At 35.1% G+C, this 9,571-nt stretch overlaps 1 pseudogene; it reads left to right on the top strand.

Moving 5' to 3' along the window:
* The first annotated feature begins 2,977 nt into the window (after window positions 1-2,977).
* LOC117080736 lies at window positions 2,978-7,439 on the top strand (annotated as a pseudogene).
* Window positions 7,440-9,571: the final 2,132 nt, after the last annotated feature.

The raw sequence follows: 9,571 nt of genomic DNA, 5'->3' as shown, positions 1-9,571 counted from the left end.
ATTCGCATTTCTCCAGTGATCAGTGATGTTGAACTTTTTTTCATTTGTTTGTTGGTTGTATAAATATCTTCTTTTGAGAAGCGTCTGTTCATGTCCTTTGTGCACTTTTTAATGGAGTTGTTTATTTTTGGAAATTTGTTTAAGTTCCTTGTAGATTCTGACTATTAGACCTTTGTCCAATTGCAAAATTTTTCTCCCATTCTGTAGGTTATCTGTTCACTCTGATGATAGCTTCTTTTGTTGTGCAGAAGCTCTTTAGTTTAATTAGATCTCATTTGTCAATTTTTGCTTTTGTTGCAATTGCTTTTGATGTTTTCGTCATGAAATCTTTGCCTGTGCCTATGTCCTGCATGGTATTGCCTATATTTTCTTCTAGGGTTTTTATAGTTTCAGGTTTTACGTTTAAATCTTTAATCCATCTTGGGTTAATTTTTGTATAAGGTGTAAGGAAGTGGTCCAGTTTCAATTTTCTGCATATGGCTAGCCAGCTTTCCCAGCACCATTATTAAATACAGAATTCTTTCCCCATTGCTTGTTCTTGTCAGGTTTATTGAAGATCAGATGGTTGTAGATGTGTGGTCTTATTTCTGAGATCTCTATTCTGTTCCATTGGTCTATGTGTCTGTTTTTGTACAAGTATCATGCTGTTTTTGTTACTGTAGTCTTGTAGTATAGTTTGAAGTTGGGTAGCGTGGTGCCTCTAGCTTTGTTCTTTTTGCTTAGGATTGTCTTAACTATATGGGCTCTTTTTTGGTTTTCTGTAAATTTTAAAGTAATGTTTTTCTAAATCTGTGAAGAATGTCAATGTAAATCTGTGAAGAATCTCAAAGTTTTTTAAACAAAAGCTTATTTTTTAAACAAATAAATTACATATATATGAAGTTAAATGTTAAATTATATACTGTATATATTAAAGTTACAAAAAATTTAAACTCTCTCTATAAATATCCTTAGAATAGTTGATGCATATTTTTCTAGGCCTTTAAATGCAAATAAAAACATAAACAACAAATCAACACTAATAACAAATACTAGCACTGTGCTAATTTGTCTTTTTTTATTTAACAAATATATTTTGACATCTTTTGATTTCTATACACATAGGTTTACCTCATTCTTTTAAAAGGGTAATTTTTTTATAGAAATATACTGTAAATTTTAAAATCATTCCCCTATTAAAATTTAAATAGATGCCAACTTTTCAATTTTTATTATCCACATTATAATTTTACTCAAATTTTCTATTTCAATGATTGCAGCAATGGTTATTTACATACCTTTTCTATTTGCATAACTATCTTTGGAAGCATTTCTACATTTGGAACTTCTGTGACAATGGACATATTCATTTTATATTTTGATGCATATTGTCAAATTAAACTCTAAGAATATTTTATAGTAAACCCTTCTAAAATAGCTATAACAGTTCTTAATTCCTCAAACCCTTCACAGAATTGGAGAGTTGACAGTATGTAGGATAGAATTGGGTATCATCAATGAGAACATTGATCTTTAAAAATATTTGCTAATCTGGTAAATAATATCCTTTATTCATGTTTTATATAGAATTTATTTAAGATATTTAGAATATTCTATATATGTACTAAATATTAGAATTTATTTTTATATAAATTGAAAAATTTATTTTTATATAAATTTATTTTATATAAACTTTTATATGATTGTTTGTATTCATTGCCAATTTTTCTACTTGACTCAAGGGCTTCACCTAAGTGATTTGTAAGAATATTTTAAATATTAATGGAATCATACATTATTTATTTGAATTAGTTTTTAATTATGATACTTTTAAAATGGGATTTATTGTCTCCTATTTAATTATTATCTCTGTGTAACAGTTTATCCTTCCAATTTCCATTTTGACTTTTTTTTCCCATATATATCTATGTGTATATGTGATAGGGGACATGGGATGTGGGGTAGCTTATGTACAATTTTCTGATACTGAATAGAATATCTTAGATCTGGTATGCTAAACCTTAATTGAGGCTTGTCTATGCATTGACCTCTTCTGTAATTGAATCCATTGGTAATGAAATGAACCTTATCTAGACTTTAGCACAGACAAAATCCACTGCTGCTGACTACCAGCTTTGCCATTTTGTTCCATCTGGAAGTGACAGGCTTTCCATTTTCTGTTTCTCTTAATTTGGGATACACCCTATATCACATCTTTCCTTCTCCAGGAGAAATAATCTTGTACTTCTGAGGTCAGCTTTAATAGCAGGAAAATCACAAAAAGTACATGAGAAAATATTTTTAAAATATTCTTTTCATTATATGTATATCATTTTGTTTCCTTTATCAACTTTTAATTGCTCAAGCAAAATGAATGCATTTAAGTTAGAAAAAATATTCAGAGGTCTTGATGAGAATTGGTGGCATGTAGGATAGAGCAGTCATTGTAGGAGTAGCAATAAGTGGATGTAACATGAATATTTACTAATTGAATACTTACTTATAATACAATAATTATTTAGAAGATGAGGATGATGATTATGTGTGAGAAAGATTTAATTTAGGTAGCTTCAAGGTTTCTAGATTGAGAAATTGATTGTGTTGTACTGCCATTTGTTGAGTTGAAAACCATTGTAGAAGAAATGGTCTGGGGCAATAGAAAGACAAATGGGATAGTTTGGAACATACTGACTTAGATGCACCTGTAGGATTTCTAAGTAAAGATTACAAGCATAAGATAACTAATTTTTAAACTGAGAAGAGAGGAATTTTTTGTTTGTTTGTTTTGAGATGGAGTCTCGCTCCGTCACCCAGACTGGAGTGCAGTGATGATCTCAGCTCACTGCAAGCTCCATCTCCCGGGCTCACGCCATTCTCCTGCCTCAGCCTTCGGAGTAGCTGGGACTACAGGCACCCGCCACCACGCCTGGCTAATTTTTTGTATTTTTAGTAGAGATAGGGTTTCACCGTGTTTGCCAGGATGGTCTCGATCTCCTGACCTCGTGATCCGCCCACCTGGGCCTCCCAAAGTGCTGGGATTACAGGTGTGAGCCACCGCGCCCGGCCAAGAGGAATTTTTAAAAAATTATACACTTCATAATCTTCAACATAGGGGCCACAGTTCAAACCATGATATTTGTGGAAATCTTCCAGGTACAGTTTTTCCACCAAGAAAGCAGCAGGCATGGATGTGTGGGTAGAGCACTGTGGAATTCCAACCCTCGAAGGACAGAGAGAAAAAAAAAAAGAGTGAATACTGAAGTTGGAGGAAAGGAGTCATCTATCATGTCATGAAATAACAGAGTTTTGGAAGAAAGATTCAACTGTTTCTATGAAGTCTCAAAACATGAATCCTTAAACGGATTAAGCAGGGATAAGAATGCTATTGCACAATACTGCCAGTAGAGTGGGCTTCCCCTGCTGGCATATGCCTTCTTTGTTGGATAAGAGGAGGCTTTTACCTTCTTTTCATGAGACAAATCTGACATAGTAAATTATTGGGGGCTGTCTTTTCTTGAAAATTTCTCCAACCTAGGAATGTCTGAAGGGGCAGATTAAACCACTTAAACCTTTTTATGGAGGAATGTTCTCTTTATGTTGGTGAGCTTTCCTGTAAGAGTAATAGCAACCCAGGCAGATGTTTTAGTGGTTGGGGGAGAAGCAAGGAAGAAAGAGACAGCGTTGTCTACTTAGGTTTTAGAAACTGAGTCTGCTTTTGTTAAACCCCTTGTGATCCCCTAGAGTTGTTATTTCAGCTTCCCAGGAACAGGAGATTTCACAATGAATTTTGCTTCAAATCTCTGACTAGTAACAATATTTCTCTGCCTAATGTAATTTTATGCATATGTTTTCTTAGAAAACTTGTTGGGTTGCTGAGAGGTAGGCAAGACTGGTTTAAATTACATGACGTATTTCTGCGAAATATTGCAATAACATTTTTATTATGGCTTAAAATTATAACTGAAAATTTGACAGATCTTTATTGTAAAGAGAAGAGAAGAGGGATAAATTGTCATTTCCTAGAACTGAAAGTGAGGGGATAATATTGGAGAAGGGTCCTTCCGATCAGAGGCAGATTTTTGTAGATCACAGTAACAATCAGCCATACAACTTTTATTTTCAGTTGATGAGACACATCTAATCGATGACCATAATGACAACATTCAACTTGAGCAGCTTCAATCCAGGCCTATTCATCCTACTGGGGATCCCAGGGCTGGAGCAGTTTCACATCTGGATAGGGATTCCCTTCTTTATTACCTACCTTGTGGCACTTGCAGGCAATAGTGTCCTTCCCTACCTCATTTCTATGGAGCAGAGCCTCCATGAACCCATGTTCTTTTTCCTTTCCATGCTGGCTGCTACAGATCTCATGCTGTCTAATACATGTTTACCAAAAACATTCAGCATCTTCTGGCTGGGTCCTCAGGTAATCACCTTTCCTGGATGTCTGACTTAGATGTTTTTTCTCCACTACAGCTTTGCCATGGATTCTGTCATCCTTCTGGCCATGGCGTTTGATCATTATGTTGCTATTTGCTTCCCTCTATGATACACCACTATTGTCACTCATGAAATTATTACTAAGATTGTGGTGAGTATTATCAGCAGGAGCTTTTGTATCATCTTCCCATGTGTGTTCCTGTTAAAGCGACTACCTTTCTGTAAAACATTCATCATTCCCAACACATACTGTGAGCACATAGGCACTGCCCAACTTGCCTGTGCGGACATCTCCATCAACATCTGGTATGGCTTTGCTGTGCCTATAATGACTGTCATATCAGACCTGATTCTCACTGGCATCTCCTACACTCTTATTCTTCATGCTATCTTTAACCTTCCATCCTTAGATACCTGCCAGAAAGTCCTCAGCACATCTGGTTCCCACATTTGTGTCATTCTTACATTCTACACACCAGCCATATTCTCTGTCCTTGCCCACCGTTTTGGTCACAATATTCCTTACTCCTTCCACATACTATTTGCCAAACTCTACGTAGCTATCCCCCCCTGCACTCGATCCAATCATCTATGGAGTGAAGACCAAGCAGATTTGAGACAAAATCATCCTCCTCTTTTTCTCTAAAGGGAACCAGTGACATGAAGCTGACAGCTTGGGAAAGAAATCAGGTAATTATATTGATTTTCTAGTATTTCTTATTTTTTAAAAACTGGAATCCTTACAACATTGACTTAAATGTATATGAAATCCTGTAAATCCACCATGTGTTATAGGAAACAGTGAGACAAGATGAATAGGTAGAGAAGCTAAATTAAAGTTGAAGAAAAAAGTTCATGTATGAAAGGATCAGAGGGAAATTTATATCTCATTTTCAGATAAGATTCCTTAGCTATCAGAATCACCAGAACTGTTGAAGAATGTATAGTAAGCCCATTAAAGTAGGATAGAGCTTACTTGCATTTTTGCATTTGCATTTTTACCAAGATCCCCAGGGGACAGTGATGACCACTAAAGTTTGAGAACCACTGTCTCTTAGAAGATTTATTTTCCTGAAGGATTCTTAAAAGAGGGTAATTATTTGCTCTATCTTTACTGAATCTCATCTGGAAAGTGTCCTACAAAGGTATCTCAAATTGTGAGGATTTTACTTATGTCTTTTAACATATTTATAAGACTAATCTGTCTACTTATATATGATCAGCATGCTATCTTCTAAGTCTTGGAATTCTTAAACATTCATAAACAATTTGGAAATCATATTTAAATATTCTAGTGGGTAGCCCCAGTGGAGATCCCAGCCAACAGCCAACAACAGCTAGCTATATCAGTAAGCCATCTTGGATATTCAGTCCAATTGAGACTTCAGACATCTGTAGCAATAATATGAAAAATTGTAAAGTATACTTAATAAACATATGTGTTTGGCTAAGGAGATTTTAAAGCAAAGTACTGGAAGTACCAACACTATTTTTATGCTACATATGGTAATGTACGTATAAAGAAATATGAAGTAATAAATGAAATTGTTTAAGGTTCAAACAACATTTAGAGTAAATACAAAGGTGGTGTATCTGGCTAGGTTCAAATAAAAAATTAACTCTCTCCATCCCTGGCTTCTCCAAATGACAAAAAATTCTCACAGTGAAAAATGGTCCCAGTGTGTAGTATCATCTCCAGAAAAAGGCTGTAAGATCCTTTGCTAACAATAGATAAATATTTAAGTTTGCATCTTATAGAGGCTTTCAATTAAAGAAGCTTCTAAGAATCTTTAGAAATTTTTTCAGAGTACTGTAACTCTCAGACAAAATCAGAAAGGTAAAAATCTAAAAGGTATATGTGGGTATGACTTTTGTCTAATAGAGTAAACTCAAATTTTTGTAGAGAACTCAGATTTTAAGAAAAATGTGCAGTTATAAGTACCATGAGCTTTGGTGGAAAATGACATAGTCATTGCAAAATAAAAAGAAGTCCTTAGATTTTTAACTTTATTAAGCAGGAAGCAGGCCGAGAAAGCTACTCACATGTATATACAGGTCATTTTTTCCAAAAAAAAAAAAAAAAAAAAAAAAGATGACGTAGAATATAGAGTTAATTTTCCCGCGGTTGTAGTCAAGCCATGGAGAATTACTCCCAGGGAGCAGGAGTGGGATTGGGTCCTTATTAGGAAAGTGGTGGTATTTTTCTGGCTGTACTTTAGAATTATAACAGACAAGTGGCTGTTATATGCCTTTGCCACTATTTCACATGGGAGTATCTATTGCAGTTATTCTATCTCTGTATCACAATTGTATGTTGGCTGTATAGGAGACAGATAACTCATTTGATTTACTTCACAAATCTTCAGATTGAGAGAAGCTGCACTCATGGAGCTGTACAAAAGGAACTGAATCCAAGGGGTCTTATTCATACTTTGTCCTGATTTTCAGGCTGAGATTCTGGGCTTAGAACTAATCCCATAATGAGAATGAGACTTTGGGGTCTTCAAGAAGAGGTGAATGTATTTTGTATGTATGAGGATATGTGTATTATGGCCAGAGGATAGAAAGTTGTAGGTTTTATTTTTCAAAGATGACAAGACAACATCTTGCATCCCATACACTTTTCTGCAATATTACCTCACCATTCTTCTAATAAGTAAAATCAATTTTCTTCCCCTATTTTTCTGGTCTGTCCTTAGCAATGTTTTTGAAAAATAGATGTGACATTTGGGGATATTTGAGGCAAGGTTATAAGAAATCTTACAGCTTTGTCATTGGTGTCTTTGAACATGTACTTTTTGGGTACTCTAGAAGACAGACATCATGCTGTGATAATCTAAAGCCATATGGAGAGGGCATGTGGTTGACAGTTTTGGCTGAGCTCCTGGTTAACAGCATCAATACTAGTCAAGCCTAGTGATGACTACACATGCATAAAATATCTGATTATAGCCACATGAGAGAGATATCCCAAGTGAGAAATGCCCAAATGATCTCAGTAAACCTATAGCATTATAAGAGATAATAATAAATTGTTTTAAAGCTATTGTTTGGGAGTGGTTTGTTATGCAACAATAGTTAACTGGAATAATTAGAGTCTTAGATACTCTGATCTTTCTTCCAGAGATCTTGACTACCCTACTTCATCTACTTAATTCCTTGGAAATACTTTTGAATTTGTATTTAAAAAAATATGAAAATTATTAATAATCTAAAACTCAGGCAATTTGCTCCTCACCGATCACCTGCTATTTTTCAGCTCATTTTCTCTTGAATCTCAATTCAGCAATCTTTCAACTTAAGGACGTTGATGACAAATTAATCTTAATATTTTTTCACATTTCATCATTTTCTTTATTTCTTAATTTCCCCCTTCCCATTATTAATTTTATGGTCCATTCCTTTAATTACTTTTTTAATACAAATATTCTCTCTCCCTCCCTCTTTTCCCTTTCCTTTCCTCCCTAACACACACACATACACTTTGTTGTGCTTGTTCAGCCACACAGTAACTCTACCTAAATGTAACTCTCCACCGATTTGTACCTGCAGCCATTGGCTCAGCAATTTTTTTCTCTTATCTTGAATTATCAATTTTCACTCTCTTTTGCATCTTTCTCTATTATTACAAGCACTTGATAATATTTATCTCATCTTAAAATTGTTTCTTGACTCCAGTTCCCTTCCAGCTATTACTCCCAATTCTCTACTTTATTTTGCAGTGTAAATCCTTGAAACAGTTGTCTATGTTTACTGTTTCTAGTTCTTCTCTCCCATTTTCTCTTTAACTCAGTCCTACCCAAATTTCATATTAATATTGCATAATTCTCTTCTTGTTGAAATCTATCATAGCTACAATTTCTAAAAGCAGTGGTCTCAGTCCTTATTCCTTGACATATCTGCAGTATTTCATATACCTTTAAAATATTATATATATATATCTTTAAAAAATTACTTTATTCACTAGCCTACAGTGGTTTTTCTTCTATCCTAATAGTGCTAGTTATTTGTGTCCTTAACTTGTTCTTCTTAATCATATGACCTCTAATGTTAGCGTTTAGTCCCAGTGCTCTTGTAGGTATTCATTTTCTTTTAATCTCATTTAGATATTGTCATTATAATGATGATTAGCAAATGTGTATCTCCACTGTGGATCTTTTCTTTAATCTCCTGACTTGTATATCAACAACTGCCAATATATCATTTCCTCAGTGGATTATGGGAAAAGCATGTATCCTCACACTAAACTGTAACTAGCAGTACTTTTGATTAAGTAGCTTATCATCTGGTATAATTAGATGAAGAAAAAAAGACAATGACTTACCCTAATAAACACACAAGAATGTTAAAGTGAAATAAAGAATCAGGCTCAAGATCAACCTGGAGGAATTCAGATTAGACACAGTGATGCTTTTTTTTGATAATAGGCAACATGTGATACTGGATTAGGCAACAACAACAACAACAACAACAGAAGCTGTGGAAATTCTAATCCAAGATATATGTCTTCCGACACTATTCTTCCGTGTTTCCTTCCTTCTCCCTGAATTGCTGCCCCCAAGAATCTGGCACAGTTTGGTTACAAATTTTGTCTAAAGGTTAGGCAGCTATTAACCCCTTAGTGCAAGACCATGGTGACCGCTTCTCCTGCCTTAAAAAAAGTCTAGCCTTTAAAAGAAGACCCTGACATTCCTGATGTGTCTCCCCAGAGATCTTATTTGCAAATTAACCACTGTTTTTAGCAGTTTGGACCATCGATTCTCTGAGCCATGCCACAGTCTCACTTGACCAAAAAAACCTTCCCAGAGTGGGAGTAAATGCAACAAGAAGACCTCAGACTCAGGAACTATGCTCCTGTGTTCGGTCCAGTCTTCTCCATGACTGCTGACTAATGAGTCTGGGGTGAGCATTATATGGACGAGGTAGGCGGAAAATAAAGCTGAGTACTGTTCTGTGAAGCCAGGAGCAGAGGTAGGTAAAGAGAGAATTGACAATCCAGATGTTCTGATGTATTTGGCTACTCTGGAGATCATCCGAACTTTCCCCTGGCTCCATTAGAGAAACTGTAGTTCCTTGAATTTCTCAGGTTTTTTTTTTTTTTTTTTTTTTTGAGATGGCGTCTTGCTCTGTCACCCAGGCTAGAGTGCAG

This window comes from Trachypithecus francoisi, unplaced genomic scaffold, assembly GCF_009764315.1.
Source record: "Trachypithecus francoisi isolate TF-2019V2 unplaced genomic scaffold, Tfra_2.0 Lachesis_group8, whole genome shotgun sequence".
NCBI classification, from domain to species: Eukaryota; Metazoa; Chordata; class Mammalia; order Primates; family Cercopithecidae; genus Trachypithecus; species Trachypithecus francoisi.
The sequence above is the reverse complement of the archived record's forward strand: the minus strand, read 5'-3'. Positions and strand labels throughout refer to the sequence as shown.